We start from the raw sequence: 20,092 nt of genomic DNA, 5'->3' as shown, positions 1-20,092 counted from the left end.
CAAATGATCGGCTGCTTAGTGGATGAAAGTGTTTACTGCATTCAAATGAATGGAAATGACTAGCTTACATATTGTGTGGCAGGTAGCTGCATTTCAAGATTTGAAAGGGTTGGTGTGTTGTCGTGACAGGCATCAAATGGTGCTCCTGCGACAAAGAGATGTGTGTGTGTGTGTGTGTGTGTGGGTGTGTGGGTGTGTGTGAGAGATGGAGGGGTGGCTGGATATCCATGTGGCTTTAATTATTGTTCCATTGTTGCTCAGCTCTCACTGTGGCATCGGACAGGCTTTGATGTGGGTTTGATCCCACGTGACTTTTGGATGTTGGGCTGAAGTGGCCTATTGATGCAGACATCACATTGTTGCCCGCATTTCTTATCATGCAAGGCTCTTTGAAATGAAAGCTGCTCTCTGTGTGTGAGTGTGTGTGTGTGTGTGTGTGTGTGTGTTTGTGTGTTTGTGTGTCTGTGTGTGTGTGTGTTTGTGTGTCTCTCTGGTGTGTGTGTGTGTGTGTGTGTGTGTGTGTGTGTGTGTGTCCTGCAGTGCTGCAGTTTGAATGGGAACAGAGTAAAGACTGTGTGAGAGATGCTGCTTGGGAACCAGCTGGTCTCCTGAAAATTCAGAGGAAATGATGATGATGTCTTAGAAAGCAAACGTGTATGCAAATATGAGCTTGCATGTGTGAGAAGTGAGAGTTGTGGGGGTCCTTGAAAGGAAGACATGAAAAGGGGAATGTCGAGGAAACAGACTGCAGTTTCACATTGACATAGTGCCGAGGAAGGAGGGTGAGACTCGGGGTAGATGGGTGGGCGGTTAGTTCATCTTAAACTCTCAACGACCCGGGATCAGTTCTCAACTTTACAAGCATTCTACTGTGAGTCTGTAAAATATTTTTAGCCCGAATCCATCTTATTCAAACACATTTTTTGAATAGTTTTTAAAGTAGATGTCAAAACATAACAAAACCTTCACTTGTGACATCTATTCCCATCCATATTGCCACATAGACAAGATTAATACTGATGTTAAACACACACAGAGAAGTGGAAATATAGCAATATATATCAAACAGATAAAGAAATAAATATTGGATTGAAAGTCTGACTTTATCCTATATATCATTGCACACATCCATTATGTCTGGGACATGTCTCTGAGCGCTTGCTGTATAAACACAGTTCACAACTCACCAGTATCCCTGTGGTTAAATCTGACATACATACAATCTGATTTGACAGCATTACGAAAATTACATAAAAATATAATATTAACCTGCACAAGAGTTGAAATAAAGTAAATTTTGTTGTAATAAAGCAATACAAATTAATAAACATCAAGAAACACTGGTACCAGTTCTAGCTAAGTTGGAACAATATGGATTCCATGCATCTGTAAAAACAACATTTCCCAGCTCCTTAAAATCAGTTTTTATGACTTTATGATATATTTGGCCAGAGGTTTATGTTCCTGGGTTGTTCATATGTTTGAATAATCATTCCATTCTTTTGCCCGTGATATGTCAGGAACAGGTTTCATTTTAAACTCAGTTATGAACTGAGGGTTGTGGTCACAGGACAAGGTCACAATGAATTAGTAAATATTTGACACAATTGTCTAATGGGATTGAAGTATATCTAAATCTTATATCCAACAGGTCAAAGGTCATCTTCGCTGTGACATTACATTGTTTTGCAAATAAAAACCTTTCTGGTCTTTTATTCAATAATTAAATCGATATTTATTATCCACCTGCAACTTAGGAACAGAAGGAGAGAGTGTGACCATATTTCACTGATACTGAGCTGCTGGCAATAATCTTGGGTTCCCACCTTGAAAGTGAGTTTATATGTATAAGAGCCTCTTTGCCTTCAGGTTGAAGATGTATGTGAAGTATCCATGTGTAAGAATCTGCAGCTTCTTCGCAGGAGCCTCCGTATTTGAAGCATTGTCTCCTGTCGGGGCTACAGCCTTGGTCTCTATCAGAATCAGCCTCATTGGCAAAGCATGTGAGAACCTACAAACAACTCTGTCTTTCAATGATCTTTCTCATGAATACAGTCAATTCAAATGTACTAAAATGTCTTTGTATAAGCAATTAGACAATTCACACATTATTTAATTCCTTTGACATCTTCACTACTTTAAAGTCTTCACAACTATCATCTCAATAAAAGAGTACAGTGCAACCAGTCAAGTGCAGCAGCAGACTGATTAATTCACTCAACCAGAGTTTAAACAGTCTTTTACGTCTTTATTCCAAAAAAATTTGAATTTGTGAATTAGCTCTGACCATTCCACACTGAACTGCTGAGATCTTTAAATAACTATCTGCTATATTTCGTGACCAGCCTGAGATTTTAGTTTCTTGTAGAGGGGTTATTTTAATAAAAGATTTAGTCTGACTTCAATAAATGAAGACATTTATTAATACAGATATCAGTGATCGTTAAAGAAACCTCATCTCTTGCATAATAATGTAACATCCCCCACTTTAATAGAGATCTTATAGTCTTATAGTCTTTCTGTTTATTGTACCAAGAGGGATTTTAGTTGTTACAGCATCACATGAAAAGCAAACATACATACAATACATACAATCAACATGTGGCCATACACGTGTTCACATAACCATTCTTGAATGTACATAGCACCCTATATATAATTACTTATTTCCTACATGAACAAGAATGATGTTGGATCTTTAAAAAAAAAATGTCCAAGTGTCAGCCAGCAGATTTCCGACAGCAGTCGTTTGAAAAGATGCTCAGGGAATCAAGATAAATAGAAAGACGACAGCCGGATGAGACGTACTGCCAGAGTAAGACAGCAAAATTAAAAATAAATACTTTGCAGACAGCCTTCTAATCTCCGCTTCCCCCCGGTGAGTTACTGAAATAATTCTAATAAAACAGGAACGAGATCTTAACCCCTAGACATATGAACCAGACATTGCTTCATTTTAAAGGATAAGGGTGGTCTTTTGTACATATTTCTTGACAAATCCCACGAAAAGACCAAAGCCAACACATCCTGTCTCTCAATACGTTCTGATTTCCTCCCCCACCTGCGGCTCTCAGCCCATCGGTTTCAAATGAAGATGGGAATCGAGTGCGTGTGTGTGTGTGTGTGTGTGTGTGTGAGATGAAGGAACACACCAGCCAGTGCAACAGTGTGTCTCACTGATGTGTTTGACAATGAAGCTCTAATAATACTTGATACGTACACATGGGATTGGTTTGCAATATCACAAATATCAGTATCGGTCCTTTAATCTGCAGTTAATGTGATTTGGGGATAAAACGTGCAAAATCACAATTATGGTCCTGACTGTCCCTAATTGTTTGTTCTTGTAGGAAAATAGTTTGTCCAATTTGTGCTGTGTCCACAAAATGTTTTTTTTTTTTATTGTGGGAAAATAGTGTCCACACTGTTCAAGCAAGAACGCTTGCGCCTGTTTCATGAAACGCAGAAGCAAAGTAACCGAACGTGTCACCAGAGAAAGCCGCTGTTTGGCTTCGGCTTTCACAACAAGCGCTGAACGATTTGTCCTCTCAGATTGTGGAATGAGACGCTGCCAGTTCATAAATATGCACAAACACTGACAGACGGCAAAAAAAAAAAAAAAACACGAACACCTGCATGACAAAGAGGTGTCGTGTCGCTGACGGGATTTGCTACACTTGTGATGTTGTTGATTCAAGTCGGAGAGTAAAGATGCGCAGCGCGGAGGAGTGTGAGCTAAACATTTGCCGTTTCAGAACTTGAGCAGATTGCCGCGCCGCTGCTGGCTCATCAGTCTGAATGGCATTCTGGATGCAAACTGAGCCAGCGTTGGGCCATGATTGCAAATGATTTCGTGCCGTTGTCTGATTTTGCTTGCATGTCCTGGCCCGGTTTTGGATTCTTCTTCATTCTAATACAAACTGGATGAATAGTTCTGAAGCAGTATTATCTTGTGCATCATTATTTCATGGATTTAAGGGAGAATTTTTAAAGTTATGAGCAGGGGAAGCACTTGGTTGGAAGGCTCGTAGCACTTCTGTCATTTTAAAAAGGCTGACGTGTCACAGTAAAGCCATTATATACCATTTTTAACAGCAGGGTCCATTTTTTGAAATCAACTGTCCGAGACGACAGTAATGAGCTGCATGAGGACTAGAGTGAGAGGTGTAGTGTGTCACGCTGATCCGGCAGAGCCCACGTCTCTGCAGAACTACGACACAGTCCACTTGTCTTAAATCTCTTCGATCTGTTTCTGGTATCTCCCTGGAAGACGGGGATTTCGAGTTCAGTTATCAGCACAATAGTGGACAGCGCTTCTCCACTTCCTGCGTCACAAACCGGTTTTGACAATCTTGTTGACATTGTACATCGGTATACTGCTAATTTGTTTAGTCAGATATGACTTGAAGGGAATGTAAATTGCTGCTTGACATGTGCTGCAGGGTTAAACTGTGTGTAGGGAGGAGGTTGGGTTTGGAGGTGGAGAAACGTGTCCGGAGCTGTGTGTGTGTGTGTGTGTGTGTGTGTGTGTGTGTGTGTGCTTACGCTCAGGCCGACTTTGGTCCGAGATCATGATTTTGGCTGAATATTGACAAAGTAAACACATCCTGTCTGCTGCCCCAAAGCTTGCTTGACTTTCCAATGTTTAAACAAGAGCACAATCTGTCTCTGTCATTGACCGAGTGCTCTGAGTGCCTATACATAACAATAAAAACATGAATTATGACCGGATATTGTTGAAAAAAGCTAATTAAATACTGCCAGGGAATGTTTGGCGGATTTTCTAAATATTTCAACATCATTATTTGGATAAAAATAACATATTTACTGTTGCAAATTACTGCAGTTTAATTTATAGTTAGACATATATAGACATAGTTTATATGAGACAGTACTGGTGACCCCACATTGCAGGTACAATACAGTATGTGTATTTAAGTGGGGTAGACTATTTTCTTCCCTTTTTTGAAACTTGAATCATGTATTTGTCATTAAAATAGTCCTTAACAGTGAACATTAATACAATACTATTTAGTGCTTAATTCACACCAAATTGAACACATTGTGAATATGAGCTGACTGAATATGATTTTTTAAATCAAGGCCTGTGTAATATTCCCTGAAAGTTCAACAAACATTGAATAAATATGTCCTGTGTTGCAATTTTAATTCGACTTTTATATGTTTTGTGTTTTCACCCACACTCTATTTAATGGTTTCTCTCCAGGCCCAGCATCAGGTGAAGTGAATCAAATAGGATTGATTTCTCCCCTCTTCAAAACAGCTCAAATTGTTTTAATTTAATTATTTCAGTAAACTCAAAAGGCAAACATCTAGTATGAGTGAGAAAATAAAGAGCAGACAGAATGTCTGTGGAATGTCAGAGAATAGTGTCAGTGAAGATGTGTGTTTATATTTCCTTTATCCTTTATCATTATTAAAATGCAGATATTTGGACCAATTGAAGGGGCTCATCATAGAAACTAACTATGCAAGGCAACATGACATCATCTTTGCAAAATAATATATATTTGTTCTCACCTACGTATAAGATACAGAGCCTAAAACAAAATTAAGTGAGTACACAAAAAAGGAATATAAATGGCTGTAAAAACTGAAAAAAACCAACCTTTTAATATTCAATACTCTCATCAAGGGATGAAAAGGTTGAATCTCACAGCAGTAAATTATGCATTTTTGCAACCTCATTTCCAATGAATCCTAACACTACTTATTGATAGCCCCAACTGTAACCAATGTCCGTCTCCAGGCTCTGATCTCTTCAGTCCATACGAGCCCAAAACACAGAGTTCAGAAATGTGTTCATGTAAAACATCAGAAATCACCTTGGTTGATGTACTAATGCTTTATGGTAAATTCTAGATATTGTTACCAATCGTGCATCATTAGTTTTCTATAATAACATTGGAAGAAAACCAAAATGCAGGATCCAAAATAACAAGTAATTCAAAGTCTGCAATAACAGTTAAATGCACCACTTCAATAACGACGGTGAGCGTAGCAGCACACTGAAGTCTTAAGTAGATTAAGTGCTTAGTTCCATATATATATTTTATTTATTGCAATAAGAAAAGGTTCTTTCTGAGATGCAAAATCAATATCAGTTTGAATCTATAACTGGCTAGAATGCACAGATCTATCCATCTTATTGTTTCTCATGTATCCCTTTACCATCATTATCTATTAAATGACATTCCAATGGTAATGCTCTGGTATTTATGACCAAAAACCTTAAATCACCTAATACTGGACATGGCACTATAGATCCACATCAACAGCATCTGTCTGATCTAACATCACATATCCATCCCATGTGTAGTTTCTATTGTAACCTCACACGTACAAGTCAGGGGTGAAAGCATAACGTGCTATTTCTCTAGTGCAGGTAATACATACACCAACAGTACATAAGTATATATCCTGAGGCTGTGAATTTCTGCTGTGACCTCCCATCATAGATCCAGAAAGCCAAGACGGAATTACCCAGCAGCCTCCTGGGTAATGGCGATAACCGAGAGGCATGTCACACTTGGTGGACAACGAGCCTCATTCCCATGAATTTCAATTTAAAAACACATTAGAGAATTCCCCTTTTGGTTTAACACACTAAATCCCTCTTATTCTGAAGAGGTGGATTCAATATTTCCCTGGGATGGATCTCTGTTTCCCATCCGGCTAATCCTGCCACCGTGGTTTGCCATAAGATCAATTTATTGAGCAAATCTTTACATCCCTGTCCGGTGGTAATTATATTGGGTGTGGGATTATGTCTGGATATAAAGGGGGTGAAGAAAAGCTGAGTTGTGTGTGTCAGGGAAACAGTTTTGATCAGTTGTATATATTGTCTCTATATTCCTGCTTAAGAACAAAACAAATACACACAAAAAACTGTTTATGATCAATTTAATGCCTGATGTAAGAGCAGAAAATACAATCTTTGCATATGTGGAATATTAGAGAGGGCTACACCTTGACAGTGTGAATTTCGAAAAGCTGTATCAAGCAAAGGCACACAAAAATCAGGAGAGGAAGCTGTAGACTCGAAGCAGATGTGTGCTGTTTAAAAATTCATACTGCATTTCATTCCTCAAACACCGCCTGGAGTGTGTGAGTGGCGAGGCTTGCTGCTGGTTTCAAACGTGGACTTACCTGACCCGGGATATGTTAAAAGCTAGTGGGATGTGTCAGTAGAAGTCAGACATGTTTTTTCTATAAAAAAAAAAAAAAAGAAAAGCTAAGCAGACATGATGCAAGTTTCCCCTCGGCCGAGCCCGCGAGCGAAAAACAGAGATCATCTGCGGCCGGTGGTCAGAATACAAACGACCATTACATAAAACATCCACCACTGCACTTTGACCAAAATGTACTCAAGCCACAGCGAAGCTTTACCTCTCTTAACAAGTGAGTTTATAAATCCAGTGCGTGTAACAGCATGGAAGCATAAAATCCATTGGCTGCCGTGCTCCCCGACTGACCTTACTGTCTGCCTCCCCGCCCTTCCATCATTGCCTGACTGCAGCTTGGGCAGCCTCCGCCAACACTCTCACTCTCATAAATGCACCGGGAGTTGATATGATGCACCGGGCGCGCTACCGGGAACTGCTCTCATCAGCTCCGTCGCTCCCTGCTATGCACACACACGTCCGCGATGATTGTAATGGCCTCCAAATGGTTCGGCGCCAAACACGCATTCTCCGCAGGAAGCTGCTGTTTGTTGTGCGCGCGTGTGAGTTGGTGAGGGCGCGCTGCTTTTATTTTCAGCTAGCGGACTGTGGGCCCGCTCAGTCAGCCTCCACTGCAGTCATCAGCCATGGAAAGGAGGCTTCCTTTGAAACCGCAGAGCTGCTGCATTACCGCGCCGTACTCCTGGTGCACCGGCCTCCTGTTTATCTGCCTCAGTGTCACTTTTTTAAAACCCCTAAATGCAAAAGCAATTGAATACATTATAGAATGGCCTTTGTTCCCTCCAGCCTTATCTTTGTGATGGCTCCCAATACAGGTTCAACCTCCAGACCAGCCAGTCATTCTACAGCAATTCTCGCACAACATCAGAAAGCTAAATTTATGATGTATAAACAGTTTGATGATGTAAAATTATAGCAAGCATTGCATGAAAAGGTCAAAACCAGAAAGTTAGGTCTTTCAGCGTCAAGCGCCCATCGTTTCAAACTGAAAACCACATCCCCCTTTCACTCTATATCAATTTTATTTTCAAAATGTTCCAGTGTTATTTGGCCTTGTGATGTTTTTATCTGTCTGTCTAAAGGAAAGAATGAAAGATCTGAGATGGGAGATTAAGCAGAAATGCTCCTGTAGCCTCTGAGCCTCTGAGTGGGCACACCGGTGTGCCTGCTTGATTGACAGCTGACAAGGGCATGCCATCACAACGTAAACAAACCAAGGGCAAAGTGTTTTTATTATTATTCTCTATTATCAGCGGCACTAACGAAAAAGGGTGATGACGTTCGGGCAAAAACTGGATCAAACTGGCCCACGGCTACTGACATTCGACGGAGGTAAAGAGTTGTTTAACGTCGACAACCAGGTGGCTAATCACCTCTCTCTTGTCTGTAAACTGACGTGAACACTTTGGTGAATGTGCTCCTGAACGCTTTCCTCCATGTTTGTACGTTAAATAAGAAGAACATGGAGTAGCCCAGTAGCCCAATGGCTTATATCTGTCCTTCAGCCAGTGAGTGGGGGTGCTGCTGATTTCCATCTCAATAGCTCATGTGCTCGTAAAGTCTGTCTTTCTGTATTTTATTGAATTTCTGTCCATCTGTCTTTCCATCGGCCCTGTCATTTTCTCAATAACTGTTCTACCTATTTGTGGGTGTGGATCAAAATTTCAAAAAGGAAAAATAAGCATGAAAAATGTATTGTACTGGACCTTAAAACCTACTGTAAATATAAATATATCATTTCAAAGTAGCTAGTCACTATGGATTTAAGTCAGTGCTTGTCAAATGGGAAGGAACAACAGTTTTTCTACTATTTTAAGTAGTGGGTTAATGCACATTTGTGATGTGGTGAGTTATTTCTGGAATCAGGACAGTGTATCTGGGATTCAGTCATGACAGTGTGTGTGTGCAATAATGTGCGCAGTAACGTTGTGGCTCATTGATGTGTTTTGAGCAGTTTGGGGACACTAGTGGAGCTCTGTTGCACAGAGGGATTTGAATGGCAACGGTCGCCTTATGAAAGCACAGTAATATTCACTAGATCTGGATTTTTTAGTTTGGACCCATGAACATTTTTTTTTTAAATGCCCTATCTCACAGTGCTGAAGAAAAAAAAACAACTCCTGACCCGTACTGCATCCTTCCACCAAGTTTCTTGCTTACAAACAAACAAACCAACACACAAATGGACAGGGGTAAAAAACACAACATCCTTAGTGGAGGGAATACGATACTGAATAAATGGGGGTTTGAATACATGCAGTGCTGGATAGTAAGATAAATCTGGTGCTGGAAATATACAGTATATAAAAGGCTATTATTGTGCTGATGCTGTACAATTGCAATAACTAAAACAGCTAGGGTCAGGGTTTTTTTTGGTGAATGGTGACTATTAGGCCAAGCCAACAGTGTCATGCTGAGGGTTTTGCAGTTAGAGGGCATTTATTCGCTCATGATGGCAGCAGAGAGTTACAGAAGGTGATCGACTGTGCTGGTGTCAGAAAACATGACAACCCCCCCCCTCAAGAGAAAAGCTATATGTCTCTCTATATTGATAAATCTGATTGTGTGTCTGTTTTTTCTTCTTTCTGTGAAAAATCAAAGAGCTGAAATGGCTCAGTGGGCTGTCATGCAATACAAAAATAATGCGTTGTGAAATTTGAAGGTCAAGAAGAAGAGTTTTACTGTGCTTGGCCTCTGTTATGGTTTTCCCCTGCAATTTCTGCATTTTGGTTTACATGTGGCTCTTAGTATTTTATAAAGGTTACATGAATAAAATTCATTTAGAAAAGCATGTGCACGCATTTGCATCTGAAGTACGGTTAACAGGAGACCATCTTGTGATGGAATGAGCTGCAATGCTGGTCAACAGGTGACCCATGAGTACGCAGTAGTTATTACTGCATTTTTATACGAGTACTCAGTAGTTATTACTGCATTATTACATGAGTACTCAATAGACTGCAACATTATTACATGAGTACTCATTCTGTATTACTACTATTACATTATTACAACGTAGACATTTATATATTACATGAGTACCCGGTAGTCAATATCACATTACTGCATTGCAACATTATTACATGACTACTCAGTTGTCATTATTGCAGTATCACATGACTATTCAGTAGTCCTGGATGGGATTGCGATCATTTTTAAAACTTAATTTGAATCTAAACTACACACCTACATTGTGTGACTTCTGTGTATCTTGTAGTTGTGACGCTGATGTGTTGACCAAATCTACACAGACAGACAGAAATATAAACTCCTGCCAAAAACTGCGCACACACACACACACACACACACACACACACACAAGCCACACAAAATGAAAACAATACCAGCCGTGCTCTCGCCGCTGATAATGCTGCTTTATTATTTTCTATTTCTGAATGCCATATCACTTTCCTCCTCTGCATTCTCATTTCTAAAGTGCCAGCAAAACGATGATGTGGAACTTTAAATCGCTCTATTGTTGGATCCAGGGCAGCTTCAACTGTGTCGGGTCCATTCGTCTGCTGCGGGACAGAATGAGATGATGGAGGCAGGGATGAAGGGATGGGCAGATGGAAAAAACATATGGGAGGCATGATGCAATAAGGACACAGGACACCTCGGGGGAAATATCTGAGAAGAGATTCATACGTGAATGCAAAGCAAATCCTCATTTACTGTCCCCTGTGTATCTGCAGCTCTGTATGTTGGCCAGACTGTATCACCTGAACACAGTCGAGTCACAAAGCAGGGATTTGAGGTTTAACTGAAACAAGCTGTCCGTGCTTCTTTCCCATTAGTGGCTAGTTACGACTGTATATAATTTAGCTGCGTACATATACAAATGTAGGCTTGGATTTGCATAAATCTTAATATTTCTGTTTGTTTTTACGTGTTATTCACAAATTCATCCCAGTTTAGTTGGGACTAAAGCGTTCATGTTTTCTTCTCTGGGATTCTTGATTTTCAATGAACTCTAAACTCAAGGAACATACATTGTGTTTCTGCAAATTATTGAACACCACTGTCATGTCTGTCTATTGCCCAGACATGTATTTCAATTGGCAAAGGCTTTCTGCCTGATAAGCTATTGAAAGTCAGATTATTGAGTATAAATGATGGCATCAGTGTTGCCAAATGTACGATTATTATCTGTTCGATAATTTAGCTCTCTGTTCAATCAATAATGCACGATCCTGGATGATTTGAACATTTTGTGACACTTAGTATTATCAGTTGTAATCTGGATAGTAAAATAAGGATTATGCATGTGTTCACGCATCTCTTCTCACGTGACGTCTTTTTTATCGTGCTTGTGATGATGAACGTTCTCTCCTCTCTTTGCCCCCCACCTGTCCTCTCTTTCCCATTTTCCCTGCTCACCCCGACCGGTCGAGGCAGATGGCCGCCCACACTGGTTAGAGGTTTGCTAGAGGTTTCTTCCAGTTAACAAGGGTGATCCAATATTATTATTCCGGCCTCATGTTTCAAAATAAGAGCCTTGTGCCTTGTAAAGGATTGTTTCTGTACACTACATCACTTCGGAATCTCAAAACAGCTTTGAAACGTCGGTATTGAGTGTCCCGTCCCTACTCTGGTCACGTACAATCATTTTCCTGAAAATATTATAATTTTAAGCTTCTGGTACGATGCTTCAACATTTCCCATCTAGCAACGTTGGGTAGCATGGTCTATATCCAAAGCAAGCTGTGGTGGATAAATGGATCAAGCACAAATGTTTTCAAATCCCATTTTACTTACTGACTTAGTTACCTTTTATATTTAAGTTCTTCTTTTTTTTTAAATGAAAATAAGCAGGTAGCCCTCCCTCTATCTCTCTGTCTTTCTCCCTTCATCGCATCGTTGCCCTTCTGTGTGTGGATTGCAACCGAGGGTTAAACTGAGCCGGAACCATCATGGAGCTTTGATTAATAAGTAAATAAATCAGACTTTCTAAACAGTGAGAGGAGGATACACACACACACACACACACACACACACACACACACACACACACACACACACACACACACACACACACACACACACACAGGCAAGAGATAAGCCCCTCCCTGCAGATCATCACTCAAGGCGATGGTCCTTTTAACTTCATTGTAGCATAGAAGCGACGCCAGCTTATCCAGGAACACATAAAAAGCTCAGTGTTATAAATTCATGAGGTCATTACGCGGATCAGCTCTAAGTGTGATTATAAAAGAGCAGAGGAGCCGAATTGCCTGTTGACCGGCCATCAGACGTACCCTGACAAATCCTGGTAGGATGGTGGACTGTCAAAAAGAAGTTTGTCTTCAAGGCTTTCTGGCTGAAAGATTTTAAATAAAAATGAAGTCAGAATCTGGTAAGTTAACTAAGCCATGAATAAAACAGGGTTTAAATTCCAGTCCTTTCCCGAGCTTGACCTGTTCGTCCACCACAAACTGCTTTGTATGCAGACTTGGTCGCTCTTCATATCATCTCATCTGGCTCCCTAAAGCCTCCCTGGCAGAAAGCCTTCGGCAATTAAAATGCATTTCCGAGCAAAAAGAAGATACGACTGCAATGTTACATAACTTGCCAACATACCATAGGCCTTTATGTACTTGGTGTTTGGAGTACGTGAATTAAAAATCATCTGAAAAATGTGTGTAACAAACAACCAAATGTAAAAAAATCTGAAAAATAATAAGCAACGAAAGTAAAAAACATCACTTGCCTTTTGAGTCCTCTATATTTTAGGGTAGTGAACAGTAAGTTATTAAAGCCTTCAACTGAAATAGTAAAGATGTGACTCAAAACAATGAGCTCAAAGATGCTTAAATATCCTGGAGAGCTTTGAGCAGTTTTAGAGTCAGATGCTATGACAGACACCTTTACTGTAACTCATGGTCATTTGATCCAGAGTTCAAATGCAAAGAATAGTTTTGCAGAGACATATTATGCTCATATTTAGCTATGTTATTCTGATTTGTTTCATTTGCTGAAAAGGTTTACATGCTCTAATGTTCAGAAAACACATCACTTTCCCTCGTGCTGCCTGTCGCTGCAGCTCCTCTATTCAGCCTCTGTCTGAAATGCTTGGTTTCAGCTTCTGTCCCTTCAAGACCCTCCTCCTCCCGCTGGCCCCCTCTTCTACTGTTATAACTGGTCAAACGCTGGCAGCACATGTGGGATATGTCAGCCTCTGATCTTGCTCGATGCTTTGTTATGAGTTGTGCCAGACTAGACACTAGATGTGCATTATGCGACCATAGAGGTGCAGTATGCGGACGATGCCATCCTGATGTCACACGGACTCCTGGCGAGGCGATGAGCTCCCTTTACTGCAGAGTTTTAACTTTTTAACTTTAATCAGACATTTTACAAACACAAATCCCCCTAAAAAATAAAGGAAAGAGAAAAACTGACAAAGTATAAACTGTAACTTACCAGACCCTGATTGAGTGTGAATCCATCCCCACTTTTTTTTATTCTCCTGGAAGTAATCCACCACACATAAGTGCAGAACGTTAAATGCTTTCATGAGTACAGCTGGAAATGAATCAATGACTGCCAAAATCAACCAACTGTGGACTTTAAAAAGAAATATCTTTATTGAACCTGAAATGTCGAGAACCTGTTCCCAGCTCCACTCTGAAGCCACGGGTGCAGAATAGGAAAAGGAAGAGGAAAAAGAAAAGGTGGAATGTGCATTAATCACACACACGACTCTATTCACTGCAGCAAACGTATTTACCAGCGGCCTCCTCATACTCCACAATTTTCCTTTTGGTGCTTTAATCAGCAGCAGATAATGACCAGTGATGGCAGAAAAAGGGCTTATATACCTCACGGTGGGACCGGAAATTAAACATGGATTAGGGAGATGGTTTATCTTTGCTGTTTGATAGTAAAGGCAGATTATAATACATTCGTAATGATGGAGGTGTTAAGGTCTGCTGTGGCTTTAACACCATGGAAATCAGCTTACATACGCCGCCTATTTTCTCCACGGAGATGTGTCTGCACAAGCTTTATGTTATATCTTTTATTGCTGATATGGCGGCGAGGATCACGTCGGAAAAAACGGGGACCTGCTGCTGCTGCCCGCCTGGTGTGATGCATGTATTTATTCAAACCATCAATGCGTCATTTTTACGAGGGTTTATCACTGGTCTTGTCAGCCTCCTCAATCTGGTCTACTTGATTGGGCCCACATCTTCTTCTTTGTGTGGTTTATTTTGCGCCTGGCAACCAACATCAAGCTGCATTACCGCCATCTCCCGCGTCGTCTTCTTCTTCTTCTTCGCTCGGCCCCAAACTACTGTGCCGGTGACTGCTTCTTCTTCCGTGGACACATGAAGCGTGGGATTATATTTATTCCTTCCAGTACAGAGCCTAGAGTGTAGTCACAAACAGAAAAAAAGTCTCTTCATTGCCTTTGATGACAGACTCGCCTCACAGCCGCTCCGCGTCCAGACACACGACGGGCCGTCGACCTCACATCAGTCTTTTCTCCTAACAACAGCTGCAGATAATTCAATCAGCGAAACCCTTTGCTGTCACTGTTCTTCCTGACCCCTCTGTTGCACTGTCACCAAGAGGAAACCGAATCCATTCAGTGTCACAACGGCAGCTGTCAGACTCGGAGAAATACTATTCAAATGGAACAAAGGCTTCTCCAAATGCCTACAGATGATGCCTTTCAATGTCGGAATATGGTTCCACTGTTGGAAAACGTCACCCCCTTCCTTTTGCTCTGTCACTCTGCGCCGTGCTATCTGATGATGTAGTTTTGTTTCCTTTCAAGTCTTGTTGATCGTACACAGTGTCCATAGAGTCTGGAGGATAACAGAGTCTGATTGGCAGCATGTAGGGGTAAGTATCTCTCTCTTAAGCTGTTTGTGAGACATGATCTGCAGAGGAAATCCGGAGAACAGGGTCTGGACGTTCTCTGCAGTTTGCCTATCACACATGCAAAACACAGCGGGAGGTTTTCGGCTCAGACACGTTCACAGCAGCAACAAATCCTCCGCAGGGTTCAGGCGAGAGGTGGAGCAGCAGGCAGAGGCAGGAAGTAACGTACTAATTCAGCTGGGGAGATCACAGGTTTTTGTTTTCAGCACATCGACACCGGTGTCTCTCAAACTCTCTTGACATCTTCGTGGGTGTCTTCTATGTTTGTGGCGCTATCCGGAAGTGTTAGTTTTCTTTTTCTTTTTTTTTTCATTGTTGCGTGTCACGTGTTAGAAACGACATCAACTCCCCCCCCGGTCTTTCACGGTGAATCCTGCAATGAATCTCCGAGAGTTCAGTGCACGTCTGAAAGCAGCCATAGCGATACATGATCCACGATAAGAAAGTTAAACAGTTGAGAAAGAGCTTTAACAATATGACACTGTAAGTCAAAGCCAGTTTCATTTGAAAATATAGACATTTTTTCCATATAAGTTTTCATTTTATTTCTATTTCTCCTCTGATACCAAGGTGAATACATTTCTAAAATTACTGAAATCCTGCCAACTTGAAATTGTTTCTCCATTGTTTTGGTTTTATCTGAATTTTGAAAACGATACTATATGGAATATGGCACTCAATAAATAAAACAGTGTATAGACTCAGCTGAAAGACTCCGACAAAGAACAAGTTCTAGATGAGCCTGCTGTGGAAGCTGCATTCACTGTAGCACCGGATTTATAGCATGTGGTTCATTCAGGCCACAGATGTAACCACCCGATTTTTTTAAAAGATAGCAAACCAGCACTGTTTGTAAAATGTAGCGATTGAATAATAGAAAACATTTACAGCTCTGATAAGATCAGTCCTTCTTTAGATGTGTTGGTGATTGCTTCTTATCTAGATTATTTTAAAATTCAGAGACAGAGGTGCAGCTTCAGAAACTGATTCAAATGGTTAAATAGGGAAAGTACATTTTTTGTGGGTTTCATCTTGTGTCAAAGATGAAACACAGGACCGACTCTTCTCCTTTGTCTCGGATAAAAATAGAATCACATACACTTATGTGTGAAATATGGGAAATACTGCAGCACTGTAATGTGCACTTCTGGCCATATCATTATCGTAGCCTGCGCTGCTGTGTTTTGATGTGCAAATAGTGAGATGGATATAATACGGTCTAAATGTATAGGATATCAACTTTGAAGCAGACTGTGGCTGATAAATTATATCCCTGTGATAGCCTCCATCTCAGGATGAACACCACAGTGCAGAGGGGCCTTGAGACACCTGAGGGTATTTTGTCTTTCCTTCCCGAGGATCCAGTAGTTTCCATTCCCGTCACAGTGAGCCGGTAAAGTCTGCTCACGCTGCACTTTCATGGAATCTCTTCCAATAGATCGCGAAGCTCGATAGGCTGGGGTCCCCAAGTAATTTCAAAGAACCCATTACGAGCACGATTAATCTTAGCCGTGATTATCTTAATTAATACATTGATGTTTTTAATACATGCTCAGTTGATTTATTTATTCTTGCGATGATAATTATCTGCGGCTATCTGTTCCTATTTTTATTGGGCCCTATTTTTATGATATGATCTCAGCAAGCTCGTAAAAAGGAGGCTTTTGTTTCTCAGTGGGTTCTTTCTGGTTAAAATAGTTATTGAAGTAAGTGTGAAGCAGCAGTGTAAAGATCAATTAGTTGACATTATGTGAGTTATGTAATCTAACAGAGTGATCATTAAATCAGTTATTAACAGTTTATGGTAATGCAATGAAGGCTTTTTTTTAATGAATGTGTGCTTATACTATAAAAATGAAACACTGAACAAAATATGCATACTTGATGTTCGTGTGATAAATTTCACAGCTCAAATAAGTTCCAAAAGCACGTTGAATGATTATTTAATTTAACATATAAATGAATGGAAATCAGTGGCTGTCATGTGTTGGAATAATACATTGAAACTACACTGCCTATTTCATTCATCAGGATGGGTGCTGTGGAGTAGAGTGTTAATGACTGGACACCCTAATTGTTTGTATCTCATGCACGTAGGAGAGGAGGTGCATGCGTACTCATGAGCATGCGACACACACATTCCCTCTGACAGCCTCACACTTCTCCGCTGATCAGCAGTTGGTGGTGTTATCACATCAAGAAACAAAGCGACGTGCTGGGGACAGGCAGGGAAGAGGGAGACAGCTGATCAATCAAAGATCTACTATGCAAAACATTTTTAAAACAATGGAACTGGATTTATATGTAAAAGACTTTTCAAATTCCAAATGCTCACATGCATGAAAACAGAACAAAACAATTTAATACGTAGAAAAAAGGGGCAAATAGGGAAAAACTACAAAAATGTAAAATGGCAAATAGGGAAAAACAAGCCCTCACCCATAGAGCAGATAGACAAAGATGAAAGCATCAGAGTCAACCATTAAAAGCAGCTCGATACATGTATGTTTTGAACTGGGATAATGAAAGAAAAGCTGAGACTGGGTAAAACCTTCATGTTTCATTGATATTTTGTGTATGTGCATTCAGAAACATGCTTTGTTTGGCTCCTGGTCATCAAAACACATCATTTATATGTTTTCTTCACACAAGGCGCCCTCGTCCTGTTTGGGATTAATGACTCTCAGATAACACAACTAACACAACGCGACCTCATTTTAGGTAGTAGCTGCGTTTCATTAATCAGTGTAGTGCGGCCCTATAGTTTCTCGCCATGCAATTAGTAAGCGATAATAATTCAGCCTATTGGATACAGTTCTGCTTTTAGCATTGGCCCTGCAAGACATCATATGACCATACTGCATATGTTAGTATTGAGTGGTAGAGTATAGAGTACACAGTAAAGTATTTACCTTCATTCATTTACCTTTATCTTCATTGTATTGACCTTCATCTATGAAACCGTGTCCATACTTTATACCTTCTATTCTCATATTTAATATGTCATGTTACTGTGAATATAATCAACACCACAGGAACAGAAACAACAACTAAAACAACAAACTCTAGTCCTTTATGTTCTACACTACTTCCTCATGCACATGATCCTGCTGGATCTCTTTGATGAATAATACATCAACTTTCAGTGCAAATCTCACAGTTAGAATGATTTGAGAGTTAGGGGCTAATTAAAGAAGGAGCTTGATGAACGTCTTATGCACAAAACAACAAAGATTGTTATTTTTCTTGAGGTTATGGAAATGGGAGGGGAGGACGTCTTTGCTAAACAGTACGCGGGGAGGAAAGTATTGTTTTTGTTTAATGGCAGCAGGTTATTACCAGAGGAAGAGCTGGGGATGAGTTGTTTCAGCGTAGGACTCGTGCTGCATATTGGTTTCCCCCGAGGAGCTCAAATCTAATGTAGTGGACTTGTATCTGCTATTATGAATAATGTCTCTAATGGCTGGAGGTCCCCAAACCCTTTCTTCACTGAGATATAGATAATTACATGCCAACTGTCAGATTTGAAATATATACTATATTTCCTCTATTTAGCAGAGGGAATCACCGAAACCATTTATAACTCCATTCCTATTTTTGAGCAAAGGCCTACAAAGATACTAAGCACCTAAAATAAAATGGCGCTGCCTGCTGGACCACAGTGAATGGAGGTATAGACAGAGACTTGGCAGGAACTGACTCCGCAGAATTATCTCAGGCTTTGACTGGAAAAAGTAAGAGACACGGTGGAGCCACAATGCTCAAAACTAGCTGAGTCAATTTTGTGGGAAGAAGCAGAGAGTGAGAGAATCATGTGCTGCTCTTACTACGAATCTGTCAAATCAGTGGAACCTTTCGAGATGTGTTTTGAAAGAATGAAGAACAAATTGAAGTCATTGCCAATCATTAACAGCAACAGCGCTGGATTAAACCACTGGGGGAGTCAGATCAGAAAAATGAGCTGTCAGCCTCCATTGGGCGTCCAGTTCCTTCCACAGTGTGTGTTCACTGTGGGACGTAACAGAAGACAAATACATTTCTCTGATGTGAAGGGAAAATCTGGTCTGAACAGATATGAACAGCATCCAAATCTCCTAAGCTAAACGGACAGGGACAATTTCTGCAATCAGCTGAACTCACTCTTTTCTATTTCAGAATGAATCAGGGACACGTGTCCATAAAGACGAAATATTGTGTCATCACTGAACCAAGTGGCTGATGGGGCTGATTTTCGGAAACATATATAGTGTGCTAGAAGAAAGAATGGAACAAAGCCTTTCTGATGGGCACATCATTTTTGATCTAATATATTTGTGAAAACATCCTTCTTTTGCAAGAACAATTTGTCTGTAAATCATTTAAAAAGGTCTCATACTTGGATGGAATAATTCAATTTCTCACAACAAACAGACACTTTAATTGTCCCTGTTCATCACAATGTCTAGTTTTAAAGAAAACGGGCCAAAAGACTGTTTCAAACTATAATTCATCACCGATGAAAGCTTCCATTGTATTTCCATTTTTAATTTCTACTCGCATACAAACACAGATAGCAGCTAAGTTCGCTGTGATATATGGTTCGTTAGTAGTCATTTGTTTGTGTCAACTCGAAATGGCACAGATTTATTAATGAGATGCATCATGTAGGCATAATCTATACTTTATATGTATGAATGCAAGCCCTCACACAATGGGCCTCAAAATGCAATGCAGGGGTTGCCATGACGCCCCTCAAACTAATTTGAATCAAAAAAGACATGACAAAATATGTAATTGCCAAACAGTGCACGTGGAGCCTTCAGGCCCCTTGAAGCCCGCTGGCCTTGTTTGCTCAGCCAGTGCAACGACCAGAAAACAACAACAGATCAATATTGTATTATTATTATTATTATAATTATTTCAAATAGGAGCAGCACAGTTTTCAGACTTGCTGCGTGAAGATTTTTCAATAATAATAATTTGAATAAAAGCTGCTTTGAACAAAGGAATTAAAAAAA

General features: G+C 40.3%; 1 protein-coding gene across 1 annotated transcript in view; it reads left to right on the top strand.

Moving 5' to 3' along the window:
* The window catches only part of vstm2a (V-set and transmembrane domain containing 2A), a 73,758-nt gene that overhangs the window by 2,589 nt on the left and 51,077 nt on the right, over nucleotides 1-20,092 (top strand). The gene's annotated exons all lie outside the window — the stretch shown is intronic.

This window comes from Hippoglossus stenolepis, chromosome 19 (assembly GCF_022539355.2).
Source record: "Hippoglossus stenolepis isolate QCI-W04-F060 chromosome 19, HSTE1.2, whole genome shotgun sequence".
In the NCBI taxonomy this organism is placed as follows: Eukaryota; Metazoa; Chordata; class Actinopteri; order Pleuronectiformes; family Pleuronectidae; genus Hippoglossus; species Hippoglossus stenolepis.
Note: the sequence above shows the minus strand (reverse complement) of the source record. Positions and strands in the feature narration are given on the sequence as shown.